The sequence below is a fragment of the Cnephaeus nilssonii genome (assembly GCF_951640355.1).
Source record: "Cnephaeus nilssonii genome assembly, chromosome: 5".
NCBI classification, from domain to species: Eukaryota; Metazoa; Chordata; class Mammalia; order Chiroptera; family Vespertilionidae; genus Cnephaeus; species Cnephaeus nilssonii.
This window is the reverse complement of record NC_137076.1, coordinates 19,883,826-19,904,188: the sequence shown is the minus strand read 5'-3', so window position 1 is coordinate 19,904,188 and position 20,363 is coordinate 19,883,826. Positions and strand designations below refer to the sequence as shown.

Here is a 20,363-nt window from a genome sequence, read left to right as displayed (position 1 = left end):
AAAATAAACAAGCAAATGAAATAGAAGCAGACTCATAGATACAGAGAGCAATTGACAACTGTCAAAGGGGAGTGGGGTTGGGGGGCTGGGTGGAAAAGGTGAAGGAATTAAGCAAAAAAACAAAACAAAAAAACCAAAACCACCCCCTAGACACAGACAATAGTATGGTGATTACCAGAGGGAAAAGGTGTGGGGGGAGATATAAGAGGGTAAAGGCAGAATAAGTGATTTTGGGAGGAGACTTGACTTTGGGTAATGAACACACAATACAATCTACAGATGATGTATTATAGCATTATACACTTGAAACCTATATAATTTTATTAACCAATGTCATCCCAATAAATGTGATTTAAAAATTTTTAAATATTGCCCAGCCGGCGTGGCTCAGTGGTTGAGCGTCAACCTATAATCCAGGAGGTCCCGGTTTAATTCCTAGTCAGGGCACATGCTTGGGTTGCAGGCTCCATCCCCAGTAGGGGGTGTGCAGGAGGCAAGCCAATCAATGATTCTCTTTCATGATTACCATGATTACTATCCATCTCTTTTCTTCTCTGAAATCAATAAAAATATTTTTTATTTTTTAAAAATTTATCTTTATTGATTCCAGAGAGGAAGGGAGAGGGAAAGAGAGATAGAAACATCAATGATGAGAGAGAATCATTAATTGGCTGCCCCACACACGCCCCCTACTGGGGATCAAGCCCGCAACCCAGGCATGTGCCCTTGACCAGAATCGAACCTGGGACCCTTCAGTCCGCAGGATGACGCTCTATCCACTGAGCCAAGCCAGCTAGGGCAATAAAAATGTATTTTAAAATTTTTAAAGATTATTTTAACTTTACTACAGTATAAAATCATCACAATACTGTACTATATCAGGGATGGCCTATATTAGAATGTATGTGGGTGATAAATGAGCTTTAATTTGTAAAGCCACCAGGATTGTTCTGCTATCACAGCATATACCCCAACAACACTATGAATACATACTATCATTGTCTTATTTACACACAGAGAAACTGAAGCACTGGGAGTTTAGGTAACATGCCCAAGGTCCCCCAGTTAGGAAATTGGGGAGCTGGGATTCAAACCGAGGCTGCCCGAGTCCATGTTTCACAATGCTTCCAGCTGTGACTCTGGAGGACTCTACAAGAAGTGAAATAAATCAAGGCGAGGCGCTACATCATTGTGGCAAGAATTCTCCTGCCTCCAGGTGGGCCGCCATCGGTGGAGAGGTGAAGGTCAAGGAAAAACGGGAAGCCCTCACCCAGGTCTTGCTGCTCTAAGGATTGAGCAAGTGAGTGGGGTGTGGAGGGGATGTTTTATGCAGTTTCCCAAACCAGCAAGGTTAAGCCAAAGGACCTCTATCGCCCTTCCTGTGGGCTTCTCCCCCTGCTTTTCCCAAATCCAGGATAACTTCCCTGAAGTTAGAAGAAATAGACTTGAAATTAAAAAATAAACTGGAGATGTGTATATTCCTCCCCAAACTTAAAATACTTTTTGGAAATATTCCATTGTGTTGGATGCAGTGAAGGGAACATGAACAAGAGGAAGGGCTGATTGGTTTTACTTCTTAGACATTTCATGGACATTGCAGGAAGAGTGAAAGGCTTTACGTCATGTTCAGTGGGGGAAATGAGGAGCCTGGTTCTGGCTCTTCCTCGTCCTTCATCGACATCACTGACCTTGTCAGAAATACTGGGTCTCTCAACTCTTCCCCTCACTTCTTCTTCTTTCTCATGCACAATTGAAATCTCTAAACGAAGAAATGCTTCATCACAAAGTGCACACTTTTTATTTTATTTTAATAGACTAGAGGCCCGGTGCACAAATTCGTGCACAGGTGGGGTCCCTAGGCCTGGTGAGCAATCAGGGCCAATCGGGGCCATCTCGCTCAATCCTGATCAGGGCCAGGCCAATCAGGGCTGGGCTGATCAGGGCCTGCCAGCCAGAGGGAGGGACAGAGGGGAGGGACCACAGGAAGTTGGCCAGCTCTGATGGAGCAGATCAGAGCTGGCCGGCTGCGGGGAAGGACCAGTCAGGGGGAGGAACTGTGGGAGCGCACTGACCACCAGGGGGCAGTTCCTGAGTCGAGTGTCTGCCTCCTGGTGGTCAGTGCGCATCATAGTGACTGGTCGACTAGTCGTTCCGGTCATTTGGTCGTAACAGTTGTCTAGGCTTTTATATATATATATAGATAGTCGCAGCAAAAATCGCCACCCATGGATGAGAGTGTTCGCTTCCCCAAATATGTCATCAACATTTTGAATGCTAAAAGTTCACATTTTTGCCAGTGTCCTGGAGGAAAATTATATTTCTTGGTTGTATTACTTTTAATATATCCCTGATTTCTAGTGAGGATACACATCTTTTTATAGGTTTCATGGACATTCAAGTTTCCTTGACTGTGGACTTTTTGTAAAAGTATGGAGAGCAAATCATGAAATATTCATCTTAAAAGAAGGTGTAGTGTATACAGGGTAGATGCACTGGACAGAGGGATGATTCACATCTTGAGAGGGATGGAGCCGGACGGTGCGAGATTTCATCACCCAAGCTGCTCTGGATGGTGCATAATTTTAAATTCATGAATTGTTTTTCTGAAAATTTCCATTTACTATTTTCTGAGCGTGGTTAACTGAAGGTAACTAAAACCACAGAAAAGGAAACTGCGGATAAAGGGGACTACTCTGTATTAACATCACACAAAGCACACTCAAAAGTAAGGGTAATTATCCTATATAATAAGAGGAATATGCAAATTAGGCCGGGACTCCCTAACGTCACTTCCTTTGGGCTTTGTCCTTCTTGGCCTTGAACCTTTTCTTTCGGGCCTGGAGCACAAGAACTGCAGGAGAGAGGGGTGGATGAAGGCTGAATGTGGAAGAAAGGAGGTGACCCCGGTGAGGGTGGAGACCTAGCAGAGGCGTGAGGCAGACTGCGGGGCCGCCTGAGGGACGGCTCCCGGGCGATCGCAGCGGCTTTGGGAAAGCGGCTGGCCAGGAGGTGGGCAGCCCAAGGGGCGCAGAGCGGTGCCACACCGTCCCTCTAATGAGGACACTCCACACAGGAGCTGCCTTCACCAGCAGGCTCTGGGCGACATCTGCAAATGCAACTGCAACCTCTAACATTCTGGGCAAAGAACTGACTCTGTGCCCCTCTGGGTTCCAGGCTTGCTAGGAGTGTGCTGTCACAGATCAAAGGCAAAAACCTGGTGAGGCGAGTGCACCACAGGGAGCTTGGGCAGGGGCAGGGGGCTGGCGGGCGAAGATCTGCCTCACCTGTGGAGAGCGAGGTTCTGCAGTGGCCCCAAGACGCGGGTCGGCCCGGCAGGGAACAAGATGCATAGAAGGACGCCCAGGCAGAGGGGTGCAGACCCACAGCCCTGAGGCAGGGGTTGAGGGGCGGCGCCACCTCAGTGGAGGGGTGCCACACTGCAGGGTACCGGACTGACCGATTCAGAGAAGCTCCAGGCAGCCTTCGCACTTCAGAGGCGGCGACTCCTGCTCCCACCTTGGCCCAAAAGCAAGCCCGCGCCGCCCTGCCCCATGGCAATGCAGGCCTGCACGGTGAGTGCGAAGCCTACCACCTGCTCCAGAGAAGGGGGGGGGCAGTAAAGAATGGGGGCGGGAGCAGGGAAGAGGAAAGAGTGTGGAGTGTCCATGATGAAGAGGTGCTTGAGAAGGAGGCTCAGAAGCCTGACGGGAAGGTTTGTTCTGTTTGCCCTGCGGCTGCCCCTTAGGAAGGGCAGAGAGCATGGCTCTGAGGGCTCCCTGTGTGCTGAGTCAAGTTCCGCAGCCAACTGGAATTGGCCTCAGTTTCCTGGTCTGTAAAATGGATTGAGTGTGTCCCAGTGCCTTAGCTGAGCTTTGAAGGCCAACTGAGATACTATATAAAGAAAATGAGGGAAGAAGTGAGAAAGAAAAGGAAAGACGAGCACTACAAAAGAAAGATTGGAAGGAACCTGTAAACCTATTGTCACTTAAATAAGGAATATTGTCAACAGTGTTGTAATGATGGTACGATGCCAGGTCGGTACTGGAGATATCGGGGAACACTTTGTAAAGTATATGATTGTCTAACCACTATTCTGTAACTGGTATAAAACCTGAAACTAATACAAAATAATATTGAATGTAAAGAAATAAAAATAGGAGTGAAATTTTTATAAATTTCCAAGTTTAAATAAAAGCTGTAAAGGAAGGAAGGGGGAGAATAAAAATAGTGTTTTTCATTTTACCACTTTATTGTCTTTTCAGTACATGAAAAAGACAGTTGTCTTTATATGGTGCTTTTATACTTTTCTAAGTCATTATCTCATTTGATGTTCAGGGCAACTTAAAGACAAGATAGTTATTCCCTCCACTATTCAAAGAAAGGAAATCTTGGTGTCTGGCCCCAATGATTCAATCGTCAAGTCCTTATTGTAAAGCAGGGTTAGTGAAATTTTCTGTGAAGGGTCATATCTATACTAATAAAAGCCTTGGGGGTGATCAGGCCAGCAGGGGAGGGCAGTTGGGGGCAATCAGGCCAGCAGGGGAGCAGTTAGGCATCAATCAGACTGGCAGGCAGAAGCGGTTAAGGGCAATCAGGCAGGCAGGCAGGCGAGCGGTTAGGAGCCAGTGGTCCTGGATTGTGAGAGGGATGTGCAACTGCTGTCAGTTGGACATCCACTGAGGGGTCCCAGATTGGAGAGGGTGCAGACCAGGCTGAGGGACACCCCTCCACCCCCATGCATGAATTTCGTGCACCAGGCCATTAGTTAGAGATAAAGAAGAACATTTCATAATGATAAAAAGCTAAATTCATCACGAAGATATAAATATAAATGCTGTAGATTAATTTATTCCTCAATCCCATTCACGTTCATCTGACTCTTCCGTGCTGTGTATTCTAAACCAATCACTAGGGGGCGCCAGCGTTTCAAAATCAAATAGGTGGGTCCCAAGATTCTCCAGAGAGGCCTATTTCGCAGCTAGGATTTCTGCTATTTCTAGGGCTCTTGGGGAAAGTTCTCCCCAGGATAAGGGCCTCAGAGATCAGGGTCTCTCACCACCCCAGGAACAGCAGAAATGGAGGAAAAGGAAAAAGAAAGAACTGATGAGTGCTGCTTGCTTTCCTCAAGAGGCCACAATTGGCAGTGGTTCCATCGAGGGCACACACTTACTTGGCATCTGGATCTCTGACAAGGCGCTCAGGGCTCACCCAGGGCACAGGGATTGGGATATGAGCACTAAAGTTCATTTCTGAGGGACTGCAGGCCTACCTGCCTATCACTCAGAGCCCCAGACTCCGTTCTCCATGCCCACCCAGCTCACCATGCAACAGATATCTCCAGATCCAGAAAACAGAACTATATGGGCCACCCTAGACTTAGTGTGCCTGCCAGATACATGAGGCGGCAGGGCGGGGGGGGGGGGGGGGAAGGTAAACAGGTGGAAGCAGAAAGAAGGTGCAGGCGTTCTGGAGTCAACCGAACCTGCTGTGTGACCTTGGGCAAGAGACTTTGCCTCTCGGAGCCCTGACTAGTCTTCATATTGTATAAATGGGACCAGAAAGTCTTCATCTGTGTAAGCTATGCTGGCTCCAATATCGTGATGTCTAATAGAGTGGGCTTTGGAACCAAAAATATCTGAGCAATTTGACCTCTCTGTGCCTCAAAGTCTTCCTCTACAGAATAGGAGTAATGGCAAAATAAATAAAAGAACGGAGAGGGAACTCTGGGTGCAAAGTCGGAGAAGTGTGGGAAAGGGATGCTGTGTGGAGGGAGAAGGACACTTCCTTCTAATTGGAATTTGAGTTTAGTGGCGATGGGACAACGATGAGAGAAGAGGAGGAGGAGTTGGGAGGCCATCAGTGGCTTACGTTGATTCTTCGGCAGCCCCGAGTTGCGTTTGACCTCATCCTCACAGGGTGAGTTCCCCAGTTAGGATGCTGCAAGGCGCTGGTAAATCACCACACCCGTAGGTTTTTCGGTAAATCGTCTCTGAAATTGTTCGAGAACAGGAAAAAAATTTAAAACCACAGTCTGATGTTTGAAAATACAGAAACAAGGCTGATAAATCAAAATCAAACGTTTCAATGAAATCTCTTCTTAAGCTAACCTGATGTCAACTTTATTCATTGTTGGCTTTAACATTTACCTGAAATGTCATTACGTTGAAAAGTTATCTGTGGATTAGGTGTTCTCCATTTGCAATACTTCCTGTAGATGCACAATAAGTAAATGAGTTTTTCATGGTGCCTAAATAAATTCAAAAGAAAGGGTATAGCCATTCTTTCTACTTTTTAAAAATATATATTTTATTGATTTTTTACAGAGAGGAAGGGAGAGGGATAGAGAGTTAGAAACATCGATGATAGAGAAACATCGATCAGCTGCCTCTTGCACAACCCCTACTGGGGATGTGCCCGCAACCAAGGTACATGCCCTTGACCGGAATCGAACCTGGGACCTTTCAGTCCGCAGGCCGAGGCTCTATCCACCGAGCCAAACCGGTTTCAGCGTTCTTTCTATTTTTTTTTATGCAGAGGAAGAAATAGATAAAATGTGGGTGCTTTTTAGTGTGTTTGCTATGAGGCAGGGCAGGATGCCCAAGAGTGCAGGTGCCCAGGGGTGCCCCACCTAGCCTCCTGCCTTCACAAATACTGTTTCTTTGGCCTGAATCATGCCCCTTCCCACTTTGGCCAACTAAACTCCCATTCATTTTCCATGTCTCATCCCATTGTCGCCTCTTCGGCTTTTCTCTGACCACAGATTGGGCCCCCATTACCCTGTCTCTTAGCATCACATGCTTCATAGCCCATGTCACATTATACCCACACATGTATGATTTGTGCAAATCTGGATTTCTGTCTTTCTTCTTCACTCAACTGTGAGCTGGGTGAGGGGCGAATGCTTTCTTCACCCGGACCAGGGCTTGGCACATTGTAGTCATTCAATAACAATGGAATGAATGAATGAATGAATGAATTACCAAACAAACAGATAAATGAGCATGTAGACCTGTTCTTGTAGTCTCTCCACCTAATGAAAAATTCACATGATGCCATTACAAAAATGTGAATACTGGCTCACGCGGTCCTCTTGGAAACTCATGCTTATTGTTTCAACAACAATGCCTGTCCTCCTGCCACCCTCTGTGCCCAGCCCCAGGCTGAGCAGTGCCGGGAAGGCAGAGAAACCTCCATTCAAGGCTCTGCCCTGGGAAGTGCCAGTCGGGGTGGAGCCCAGAGCTGGACACAGACACTCCCAGCCCAAATGTTTAGGGATGGGCCAAAGTGCAGGTCCCAGGGCTGGTGAGCAGAAGCGGGAAAATGTCTCAGAGAAAAGAAGAGTCTGGCACTTGGCCTGGAGAACAGAGTGTGAGGAATCGTTAGTCTGGAGGGATGGGAGCACTCCTAGCAGAGGGACTGCGTATACGAAGGTCCCGGGGCTTGAGAAAGCATGGTTTTAGGACACAGAGAGTGTGGGAACCACCTATACAGGGACTGGCAAGGTCAGCTGAAGCCATGTTGTAAATACCCTGATGCCAAGCAGGTGAGGTTGGGCTACATCCCACGGCAGGAGAACAGCGCGGCATCAGCTGCTGTGGAAGTAGGGCAGGGAGGGCAGGCAAGTTGTTCCAATGAGAATCAGACTGGCTGCTAGGAAAACAGGGGAGCAGGCTGTGCACTGCACTAACCTCAGGAGGGCGCCATTCACAGACTGCAATGAGAAGGGTGCTTACACACATGCACACGCACACGCACACGCACATATAGAATCATATGGAATCATGCCATATAGTGGCACTTTATGTAGGGAGAAAACTGAAGCACTTATGTTCAAGTTCATTTTCATCTTCCAAAAACTTTTCAAGTAATAATAATTAGAGAATGGACAAAAGACTTGAACATTTGAACACCTCGCCAAAAAGTATATACAGATGATGAAGAAGCAAATGGAAAGATGTTTGACATCATGCCCTAACCAGTTTGGCTCAGTGGACAGAGCGTCGGCCAGCAGACTCAAGGGTCCCAGGTTTGATTCTGGTCAAGGGCCTGTACCTTGGTTGCGGGCACATACCCAGCAGGGGGTGTGCAGGAGGCAGCTGATCGGTGTTTCTCTCTCATCGATGTTTCTAACTCTCTATCCCTCTCCCTTCCTCCCGGTAAAAAATCAATAAAATATATATTTTTAAAAGATGTTTGACCTCATTAGCCATTAGGAAAATGCAACTGAAAGCCGTGGTGCGGTATCATGACACACCTATTGGGATGACTAAAATAAAACACTGCCAATGCCAAGTGCTGTCAAGGGTGCAGCGCGAGCGAGCAGGACTCTCACACGTTAGTGGTCGGGCTGCAAAATGGTGTGGCCACTCTGGAAAACAACGTGACAGTTTCTTATAAGTTAAGCTTACACTTCATATGTACCAGCAGTCTCACTCCTGGGTATTCACCCTGGAGAGATGGAAACATGTTCCCAGCCAAAACCTAGAAACAACTTAAATTCCTTCAACTACAAAATGTCTAAAGAAATGGTGGTCCCCCCACACAATGGAACAATCCTCAGCAGTGAAAAGGAATGAACTATTGACACAGACAACCTGAGTGGTTCTCAAGAGTGTTGTTCTGAGTTGACGAAGCCAATCTCAAAAGGTAGTACACCATAGAACATGATTTATGTAACACTCTCGAAATGACAAAATCACGGGGGTTATGTTGACCAGATTAAGGTCACCAAGGGTTAGGGAAGGGGGATGACTACAAAGGGGCAGCAGAAGGGAGTGTCTTTGGGTGATGGAACAGTTCTGTTTTCTGACTGTGGTGCCGGTTACGTGAATCTACACAAGTAACAAAATTTCATAGAGCGTTTCAAAGCAATTGAGTACATAGAAAAGTTGGCAAACTCCAAAAAAGGTCTCCAGTTAACAGTGTTGTACCAGAGTCACTGTGCTGGTTTTTATAATTATACTATAAATACATAATTATATATGATCGTTATATATAAATATAAAATATATAATTACATATGGATATGTTATATAATACATAATTATATATCTTATATGTAATTACATAATTGTAAGATGTTTTTATTGGGGGAGGCTGAGTGAAGGACACATGGGACTTCTCTGTACTGTGTTTGCAACTTCTTTGTGGGTCTAAAATTATTTCAAAATTAAACAGATTTTAAAAAATAAAAAGAACGTGTACTTCACTAACATTTTCTGTTTTGCTAGGTTGACTCTTTAGCTTCCAGCCTATTTTGATGTGTGTGATGCAGTTTCCATGTGCCAACAAGTAGATTCACTGATTGTATTATCCATTTTTTTTCTCAACCCATCATCAAAAATGAGCCTATAACATCCCCAGCCAAGCTGCTCAGTTGGTTGGAGCATCATCCTATACACCAAGAAGGTTGTGGGTTTGATTCCCCAGTCAGGGCGCATACACTGAGTGGCCAGATTATTATGATCTCTGAACGCATAATAATCTGGCCACTCAGTGTGTGTGTGTGTGTGTGTGTGTGTGTGTGTGTGTGTGTGTGTGTGTATTAGAGGCCCTGTGCATGAATTCGTGCATGGGTGGGGTCTGGCCAGCCTGGCCAAGGGGTGGGGACATGGGCGGTTGCCCGGCCTGCCTGCTGGTCGAACTCCTGGTCGAGGGGACAATTTGCATATTAGCTTTTTATTATATAGGATATACACTGAGTGGCCAGATTATTATGCGTTCAGAGATCATAATAATCTGGCCACTCAGTGCATGTAGGTTATGGTTTGATCCCTGGCCTGTGCGTACAGGAGGCAACCGGTTGATGTTTCTCTCTCACATCTCTATCTATCTATCTATCTATCTATCTATCTATCTATCTATCTATCTAAAATCAATAAAAACGTGTCATTGGGTGAGGATTTTAAAAAATAGAATGACCTTTCATTTCTGGATAGATCCCCAAAAGTATTGAAAACTGGGTCTTCAAGAGGCATTTGTTCCTAACAGCATTATTTACAATAGCTAAGCCATGGAAGCAACCCAAAAGTTACGAATGGGTAAGCAAGATGTGATGTACATGTACGATGAAATATTATTCAGCCTTAAAAAGGAAGGAAATTCTGACACATGCTACCACATGGACGAAGCTTGAGGACATTACGCTGAGTGAAATAAGCCAGTCACAAAGGACAAGCACCGTGTGATTGCACTTCTATCAGGTACGTAGAGTAGTCAAAATCACAAAGACAGCAAGTGAAATGAGGCTGCCGGGGCGAGGGGAGGGATAACGGGAGCTCGGGTTCAACGGGGACAGAGCTCCAGTTCCACAGGATGAAAGGCGTTCTGCCGATGGGTGGAGGTGAGGCTGCACAGCAATGTGAGTGTACGAAATGCCACTGAACTGTCCACTTAGAAATGGTTAAGAGGGTAAAAACACAATTTTAAAATGTGAAAAACACACACAGTGAGATGCCTCTTCACACCCACTAGGGTGGCTATAATAGAAAAAGATAAACAATAACAAGTGTTGATGAGGATGTGGAGAAATTGAAACCCTTGTGTCCTGCTGGTGGGAATACAAAACGGTGCAGCCACTGTGGGAAACAGCTTGGTGGTTCCTCAAAAAGCTAAACATAGGATTGCTACATGACCCAGCAATTCTGCTCCGAGAGATAGACCCAAAAGAACTAAAAACAGGGACTCAAATAGAAACTTGTCCAGAGCAGAAATTTGTTCATAGCAGCACTATTCATGGCCACCCAAGTCCATCAAAGGCTGAATGAATAAACAAAATTAATATTCACCATGGGAAGGAATGAAGCTCTGACACAGGCTACAATGTGGATGAATCTTGAAAACCCTACATTGAGAGAAAGAAGTCAGACACAAACGGTTACACACTGTGAATGACTCCATTTACGTGAAATGCCCAGAACAGGCAAATCCACAGAGAAAGAAAGCAGACTGGTAGCTGCCAGAGGTGGGGGGAGAGGGGAAATGGGGAGTGACTGATAATGGGGACAGTTTTATTTTGGGGTGATGAAACTGTTCTGGAACTAGATAGAGGTGATGGTTGCTGTGTGACTGCAGGGGAGCGGTTGCACATCATTTAAATGTGCTAAATGCCACTAAATTGCTTACTTGAAAGTGGTTCATTGATGGTGTGTGAATCTCACCTCAATTTTAAAAATGAGTGTTAGGAGGCCGTTGCTCCAGCAGTGAGGAGCCATGGACATATCCCAGTGGCTGGCAGGACCAGCAGAGCTGGGGGAATTCCACTGGGCCCAAGCCCCACATGGGGGTCCCCCCAAAGAGACCTGGAGCCCCCACCCCTCGGGCTCAGGAGTAGAGGGAAGAGCCCAGAACAAGCTGCGGTCACCTCCTCCCCAAAGACGCAGGCCCAGCGGGACAGAGCGTGGAGTGGACAAGTAGCAGAGGCCCTAACAAGACACAAGGGACTGAACCCGAGTCGCAAGGATGGAGGGTCAGCTGGGCTCTGCCAGGTCCATGTGCTCGCTCCTGCGCGGGCCCCAGACCTCCTCCATGGCCCAGGGCGTTCTCCCAGCAAGAGCTGGCCCACATCCTGCCAGACAGCTCCACAGCCAGAAGGGACACCTCCCACAGGTGAGTGGGCACAGAGGGAGGCAGGGAAAGACATCAGCAAGCTTGCTGTGTGACTGCAGGGGAGCAGTTTTGCCTCCCTGGGCCGCGGTTCATTTGTCTTTATAATGAAACCAAGATAAAATGGGAAATGCCCTGTGTGTGTCAGCCCTGCTAAGAGGTTCTAGATCTGGGTCTTTCATCAAAGAGTTTTAACCCTTTGCACTCGCTTGCTTTTTTCTCGATTCCTTTATTCTACTCGGGATTTAATTTTTTAAATACCCCAGATTTTACAAAGCGTGGCAGTAGAATAAAAAACTGGAGTTTCTTTTCATACAAACTTATGTATTTGGATTTTTTTTATATTTCAAATTATTGATACATTCAAAGAGTAATTTAATCTCGACATCCGAGTGCAAAAGGTTAAGAGCTTCGGAACAAGAGAGACTGTGAGATTCTGGGTAGTTGATTGTTCTCGCCTCTTCACCCTATAAATGGAAGTAAGAGTGCCTACCGTAGAAGGTTAAGTAACGAAGCATGTCAAACTCCCTGTCACGGTGGCACGAGCACAGAAGCACAGAAGAAACGTTCGCTGTGAGCAGCGGGGGTGGGGAGCCAGAGCAGGAGAGGCAGGTCATTTCACCGGGTGGTGGCCACTGTGAAGGCTGAACTAGAAGAGCAAGCGGAGCCCAAAGAGACCAGGGAAAGGACAGGTAGGAAGTCTGTGACGCCACGCTGAGAGTGAGGTGGGGTGCTGGGAAGGAGAGGAGGGGTCAGAGAGAAGATAGAGGCCAGGATGCAGTGAGTGGGGCGAAGGCCTGACTGCTGCCCGCGTCTCTGGCCTAGGTGGCTGGGTGGTCAGCAGCGCCAGCGCTAAGTTCGCGTACGGATGAAGGACAGGATTGAGGTAAACGCTGAACTGGGTTAGACACGGGGTCTGTGGGGCTGGGCAATTTCAGCAAAGGTAGGACATGGTGGGACACCCAAGAGGTGTGTCTAGACCTTCGGGCTGAGACTCCAAGGACACAGTGACCTTGACCAGAGAATGAGTGTGGAATCCATGATTTACTTGCCCATCCACCTGGTCCTCTCCTAGTGAGTTCCGTGAAGGTAGATGGGGACCATGATGTGTGTGTGTGTGCGTGTGTGTGTGTGTGTGTGTGTGTGTGTGTGTGGTGCACAGATCATAATTAAGCTGGAATACAACTTGTATTGACCCAGCTTAAAATGTACTAAACATCCACCCGAGTCAGTTTGGCTCAATTGTTAGAGCATCGGCCTATGGACTGAAGAGTCGCAGGTTCAGTTCCGGTCAGGGGCATGTACCTCAGTTGCAGGCTCTATCCCCGGCCCCAGTTGGGATGAGTGCAGGAGACAACCTATCAATATGTCCCTCTCACATCAATGTTTCTCTCTGTGTGTCTCTTCCCCTCTCTCTCTCTAAAAATCAATGGGAAAAATACCCTCGGGTGAGGATTAACAAACAAACAAAAAAAGGGTTAAACATCCATGCATATCTCCCTACTCTCATTTTCTCTTCTCTCTCTATCTCCCGTCCTCCCTCCTCCTCTCTCTCCCTCTTTTTCTCTCTCTCCCTTTCCTCCCTCTGAGATAATCAACACCCTACATCAAGTGTTTATCACTCTCATGCACATTTCCCACCTTTCTGCATGGGATGTCTCCACGAACAACATACGAAATTGTGTTGCATGTTTTTGAAGTGTACATAAGTGGCATTATTCTGTGTACCTCCTTCAATGATTGTTTTTCTTCTGCCCAGCACAATGCTTTTAAGATTCACCCAGTTTGGTGTGAGCTGTTCCACATTTCCTCCATTTCTATGACTAGAGACGCCCACAGAGTGGGAGCATCACATCTGACGGGTGCACCCTAGTGTGATACTGCTCTTTCCAAACGTCCTCGAACGTGCCTCACCATGCGCCTCCAAGAGAAGGGCTCTGTGGTGGGATGTCTGGGCCAGGAGAGGGGCCCTGTCTCTGTCACTGTGGCGGATTTCCTGTCCTCAGCTTGGGCAACGCATCACTGAAGATGCTCCGTAAGTGGTCAACGAACCAACAAGGGGGTGAGACAGGGTGTGCAGACTTCCTGGGCAAGGGAGGAGAGCAACAGGGCAGCAGGCAGCGGGACCAGGGAGAAGGCTCTGCTCCGGGCCCAGAGAGCACAGTCACATGGGGACAGAGAATTGAGTGGCCACTGTGGCCCGAGCTACAGGAGAGGGCAAATGTTGAGGTGGGTCTTGAAAAGTGAAGAGAAGTCCCAAGGGAAGAGCATTAGAGGCAGATGAGCCACCAGGTGCAAAGGCCCAGAGGCAGGCCCAGTCTAGGACCAAGAGGCCTGTGTGGCTGGGGGCAGTGATGTGAGCGTGGAGACTGAGCAGAAAACTAGACTTTGCAAGATTCTGATTTTTTTTTTTTTTTACTTTTTAAAAAAATATTCCACGTGTACATGATACCATGCAGTGCTTGTCTTCCTCTGTCTGACTTACCTCTCTTAGCATCAGGCCCTCAAGGTCCACCCATGTTGTTACAAATGGCAGGATTTCCTTCTTTTTCGTGGCTGAATGATATTCCATGGTGTACTAGTGTATATATCGTATTTTTCTTTTTAATATATATATATGTATATATATATACATATATATACATATATATGTGTGTGTGTATATATATATATGTGTGTGTATATATATATATATATATATATATATATATTTTTTTTTTTTTTTTTTTTTTTTTTTTTTTCCCCAGAGAGGAAGGGAGAGGGAAAGACAAATAGAAACATCAATGATGAGAGCGAATCATTGATCGGCTGCTTCCTGCATGCCTCCTACTGGGGACAGAGACCGAAACCCCAGGCATGTGCCCCAACCAGGAATCAAACCATGACCTCCTGATTCATATAGGTCAATGCTCAACCACTGAGCCACACCGTCCGGGCTAAGTCACATTTTCTTGATCCATTCATCCACTGATGGTAGCCTAGGTTGTTTCTATGTCTTGGCTATTGTGAATAATGCTGCAATACTAGTAAACAAGGGGGTAAAGATATCCCTTCGGTACCCTGTTTATTGAATGCATAATGGTGCGTATAAAGTTTTGAGAAAAATGTTTAAAATGTTTCATTTTAATTATATATTTCTTTTAATCAGGTGAAGATAACCTAACAAAGAGAGTTAAGTAATACCAAATTAAAACATCAGAATGTTTTGCAAATTTTGCCTGAAACTCTGAATTAAGTTATATCTGTACAATGTCCAAGAAAGTCTTTATGTAAATATTTTTCATTGAAATGACATTTCTAAACCACCACCAGAACATCACAAGCATCGTTTGATCATGGTTTAGATCCAATAAATGTAATTCGTTGTTGTTGTGTTTTTTTTTTTTACTTTTTTTCAGATTTTATTTCAGATGTTGTTCTGAAACAGATCACAGCCTCGTATGATTAACAGCAAACCTTAAACTACCTTCGAAGTCTTGAATTTCACCTTCAAAATAAATTACAGAAACAATTTTAGTGACAGTGTTGGAAGCTTCATTGATCACGTTTGAAATTTTGCTGACTTGGGCAGTTTTCCGCAGAACGGTGTCGTCTTGTCAGTTTCGCATCGAGCAGATCTGTGAGTCTGCATGGCAATGTCCTGCCCATATCAATATTACGTTTTTTGAAGTTCTATGATTTCCTATCTGAAAAGTCTCAATTACTTTTAGCCATACGTTGTAGTGTTTTAAAGGTCTTACATTACTTTCTAAATGCTTTTTCATCTGCTTTACAAATATTCTTTGACATAAGACAAATTTTTTTCTGGAACGTTTTTATTATCCAAATGCTTTTTGGTGTGGTACTGAATAACGACGTCCTTTTCCTTTTTCCTTATTGACTATTACAAATTTTCTTTATTGGAGCTAAAATAAACAAAACATGGTTGCCGTCCAGGTGAAATATTTAAGCATCAGCCTTTCCAACTTTAACGAACAGCATTTGCATCCAATGTTTATATCCTGTTACCATAAACTACCCATATTTTTGTGGGGTTTTTTCTTATTTTTTTATGCCCCAAATATAAATTAATTGTTATATTTTATGAAGAGTCTTACACAGTAGCAAAAGCGCTCCAGGCTGCTCTGACTTCTGCAAGTTTTGGAGGTTCCAGGGCTGCAACTCACTCTAAACATCATTTCTTCTCTCTCCTCCCACAGGTACAGCAGAATGTTGTTCCTGATACTTTAATAGGAACATTACAAAGCTTGCTCAAGCTTTGTTGACTTTCTGGGTGCTTTCTTTCAATGTCTTATCCTATGCTTTTCAGTTTATAATCATGAGACCATGGCACATTTGCTACTTACACAAAAAATTACAATGCACCAAGAATAAAAACCAAAGTAAATCTTAGCTGTTTGAAACTAGAACCAACCTGGAAATTTGAGGGTAATGATAAACTGGTATGTCTCCTGTAAGCCAGAGCAATTCATACACCTACAACCACGCTGCTCGCAGTGACAACAGTCAAATTGGCAAAGTTTTGCAAATGTTTCTCAGATGTCACCAGTGTATCAAAATTCATTGCAACATTCAACAACAATTAGCTCGAAATGTTGAGTTTACAGTAATTCTACTATTCTTTGGGAGGAATATAAGGGTATTTTCTAGACGGTGCTAAATATCCCCGGATTTTAGCAATGGAACAATTGTACCGGTGCATACTGTCTGTACAGTAGCCTTGGGTTAACAATAGAAGGTCATGGTTGCTCTTGACAGGCAAGGACAGGCAATGCTGTTGTTGTTGCTGCTGCTGTTTTAATCCTCACCCGAGGATATTTTTCATTGATTTGAGAGAGAGAGAGAGAGAGAGAGAGAGAGAGAGAGAGAGCAAGGGCAGGCAATGTTTTGAGGAGTGTTGGGGTCCCATGGAGAAAAGCAAGGGGGAGTGGCTAGAGGAGCATGAGGTATGAAGAAGGTATTCTTTCACAGATGGAAGAAATTCTGGAATCCTGTGTCTTAGTTTAGGTTCTCCTGAGACCCAATGAGCATTGGGGAAAGAAAGGTGTGAATGAGCAGGTTCCTGCTCTGGTCAGTCGAGGGGTGATCCTTCTAGGGGTCTCTGAGAGATTGTAGAACACACCCCAGAACTGCCTCACTCAGAGGTGATGAAGCTAGGACTTCACCCAATACTGCCAGGACTTCACCCAATACTCCCAGGTCCTCGCTGTCCAAAGGTCACTCCTGGGGCTGTCAACTCCCAGCACTTCCTTGTTACCCCATGTGCGAGCTTAGCCCGTTCCTGTGGACATGGAGAGACAGGCAGCTGAGGTGAGACATGGTCAGTGCATCCGGGAGCCATGCACCAAGCTGCCGGTGACATCCTGCAGGCGGGCTGTGAGCAGAGTGGTGTGTTCACTGATGGAAATAATGCAGCAGATGCGGGGGGGGGGGTCCTGTTGCAGGGGAAAGTGGGGAGAATTGATGAATGTCTGAACTAATGATGGGATGAAGTCCAGGGTGCAATGGAGGGGCTGGCCTTGGCCAGGACCACGGACAGCTCCTCATTTCCGCTCTCATTGCTCCAGAGACCCAGGTGGAAGGGCAAACCTCACCTGGGTCTCTGAGTTCCTTCTCCCCGGCCCCTCCGAAGACCCCAAGCCGCAGCAGCTGCAGCTTATACTGTCCCTGAGCCTGTACCTTGTTCCGGGGCTGGGGAACCTACTCATCGTCCCGGCCATCGCCACTGACGCCGGCTCCACACGCCCAGGTACTTCTTCCTGGCCTACCCGGCCGTGTGGACAGGCTTCACTTCCGCCATCATCCCCAATGTGCTGGCCGACCACGTGTCAGGACACGAAGGGATCCCTTCCTGTGGCTGCCTGACCCAAATGTTCTTCATCTGGTTTGCTGGCATTGACCGCTTCCCGCTGGCTGCCGTGGCCTACAGCCGCCACGTGGCCATCCGCCACCCGCTGCACTCCGCCACATCTGGAACACCACAGCCCCGTGGCTCCTGGCGGTGGCATCCTGGACCACAGCCTCCGGAAATGTCCTGACCCACGTGGTATTACTAACCCACCTGTCATTCTGCACCCACAACCGGGTCCCCTGCTCCCTCTCCCCCACTCTCCCACCCCACTTCTTCTGCTACCTGGCCCTTTTCTGAAGCTGGCCTGCTCCGACACGTCCCCCATAATGTAATGGTGTACACCACGGGCGCCCTGCCCATCATCATCATCACCCCCTTGGTGGGCATATCGGTCTCCTACACATTCAACTTTGCTGCCGTCCTGAGGGTCCCGCCCACGAGAGGCAAGCAGAAGGCTTTCTCCACTGGTGGCTCTCATCTCTGTGGTGTCTCTGCTCTAGGGGGTGCTCATTGGGGTTTATTTCAGCCCCGTGTTCTCCCACATGGCCCAGAAGGACACGGCCGCTGCAGTGATGTACACTGTGGTCACGCCCAGGCTGAACCCCTCATCTGCAGCCAACGCAACAGCGACATGAAAGGCACCTTGGGGGCCTCGTCAGCAGGAAGCCAGTTTTTATTTAGTGACCACGCGTTGGGATGCCCACCTGAGTGTCCACACAGAGCCCGTCTGTCCTGAATTTCCCTGTCCGATCCCAATCTTAGATATTTCCTTCATATCATCTCGGTTTATTTCTTTACTACTTCATCCTTCAACAGCTACTTAGTGAGCATCTGTTACAGCATAGGCACGCTTTTACGGGTTGGGGGTAGAGCAGGAAACAAACAAAATCCTTGCCTCAGTTGGAACCAACAGTCTCAGAAAGAGCCAACGAGCCAGCACCTTGATTTCAGATTTCTGGTCCCCAGCATTGTGAGAGAATAATGTTCATTATTTAAGCCGAGCCGTTTGTGGTCGTTTGTTACAGAAGCCCTAGAAAACTACTACAGCAAGTAAGCTATTAATCCTAGCACGGAAATTGGAGTCATCACAAAAATGAAAAATCAGTTGGTGGTCTGGTGGTAAGGACACATACACTGGGTGGCCAGATTATTATGATGTCTGAACACATAATAATCTGGCCACTCAGTGTATATCCTATATAATAAAAGGCTAATATGCAAATTGTCCCCTCAACCAGGAGTTCGACCAGCAGGCAGGCCGGCCAACTGCCCATGTCCCCTCCCCCTGGCCAGGCTGGCCGGACCCCATCCATGCACGAATTCATGCACTGGGCCTCTAGTATGTGTATGTGTACACACACACACACACACATACACACACACACTAGAGGCTCAATGCACGAAGATTTGTGCAAGAATGGGCCTTCCTTCCCCTGGCTGCTGGCACCGCCTTCACTCTGGCCCGGAGCCACCTTTCCGCCTTCCCACGCTGCCCAGAGGCCTGGATCGGCTGGGGTGGTGCAGAACGCCTGCGACCCACTCTGCCCCCAGCCGCTCGGTGCCCAGGTATGCAAATTAACCTGTCATCTTTGTTGTGTTAATTTGCATACTCACTCCTGATTGGCTGGTGGACATCACAAAGGTACAGTCAATTAGCATGTTACTCTTTTATTAGGTAGATACACTGAGTGGCCAGATTATTATGCACTCAGAGATCATAATAATCAGGCCACTCAGTGTATATTGCAGGCTGGAAGGCTGGTGACCGTTGTTCTGCCAAAGAATAACACTTGGTAATACCATCACTGTGATAACCTGAGAGGTAGATCCGATGTCTATGGAGCCTGTGTTTCTAAAAGTGATTGGAAAGAGCTAGCATGTCACTGTGCATTGGCTGCTCCTTGCCATTCATCGCAAAGAATTGCAAGAATGTGATGATCTTGGACAAGAATTGGCCATGTTTCAGACTCAGAAACATCACAAGACGGAAAGAGCCCACAGCTTCCTGTCCCTCAAAAGAGTATACATAGAAATATTACCTCTTGCCCAAGGCTACTGTTTCAAATGCCCTTTCACTGAGAGTGGCAAAGAGCTAGGTCGTTTAAGGAAGCAAATGCTGCAAATGAAATGGACACAAGAACGCAGGCTAGGAAAGAGCACTGGGTGTGGTTCATAGCAAGGAAACCACCTAGAAGCACCTAGATCAGAAGCCTGCTAAGCTTTTTCAAGGAAGTGTATTGCTAAACAAATAATGAGGTCTGTTTGCAAAATCCTATGACTTTTGAGCCTTTTCATTTTAGGTATTTTTTTGTTATAAGAGCTTAATCTGAACCTTACCCCAAAGTGGGGCTTGAATCCTGGGGTCTGGTTTCCAGAGCGCTTCCTCCCAGCCATGATGTGTTCCTCAGGCAGCAGTGTATCTCTTCACCACCCAAACCTGCACCAGGTCAGAAAGGCAGCAGCTGAGGTGGATCCTAAACAGGCTGAATCCAGAATCCCAAGAGCGACACCTCAGTAATAGGTGGCATCACAGAGAGAGCAAGTGGGTACCAAGAACTATAAGGGGTCTGGAAGTTTCCCTACTTTCAAACTGTCAATTTAACCCGTCATGGTTTCACTGATGCTGGCGGAAAATGCAACACTCCGGGGTCAGAGACCAAAGACATAATCACTCCCAGCAGGGCAGGCAGCATGAACCTTGGGTTTGCCTGCTCCTCCCAAGTCCCACGGGGACAATGCAGGTGAACCCAGATTGGCATTGGATGGACACTGGGTTTGCATCACAGCTGAGAAGCTCCAAGCTTAGAATCCCCAATCTTTTCTTTTGCTAAATATATATTTTACTAGAGGCCTGGTGCATGAAATTTGCGCATGGGTAGGGTCCCTAGGCCTGGCTGGTAATCAGGGC

General features: G+C 46.6%; 1 pseudogene across 1 annotated transcript; it reads left to right on the top strand.

Annotated features, from left to right (window-relative positions):
* The first annotated feature begins 5,824 nt into the window (after nucleotides 1-5,824).
* Nucleotides 5,825-18,136, top strand: LOC307100372 (olfactory receptor 1f45-like; annotated as a pseudogene). The gene is made up of 2 exons: nucleotides 5,825-5,916; nucleotides 17,172-18,136. The product of its transcript is annotated as an olfactory receptor 1f45-like (transcript).
* The last annotated feature ends 2,227 nt before the right edge of the window (nucleotides 18,137-20,363 follow it).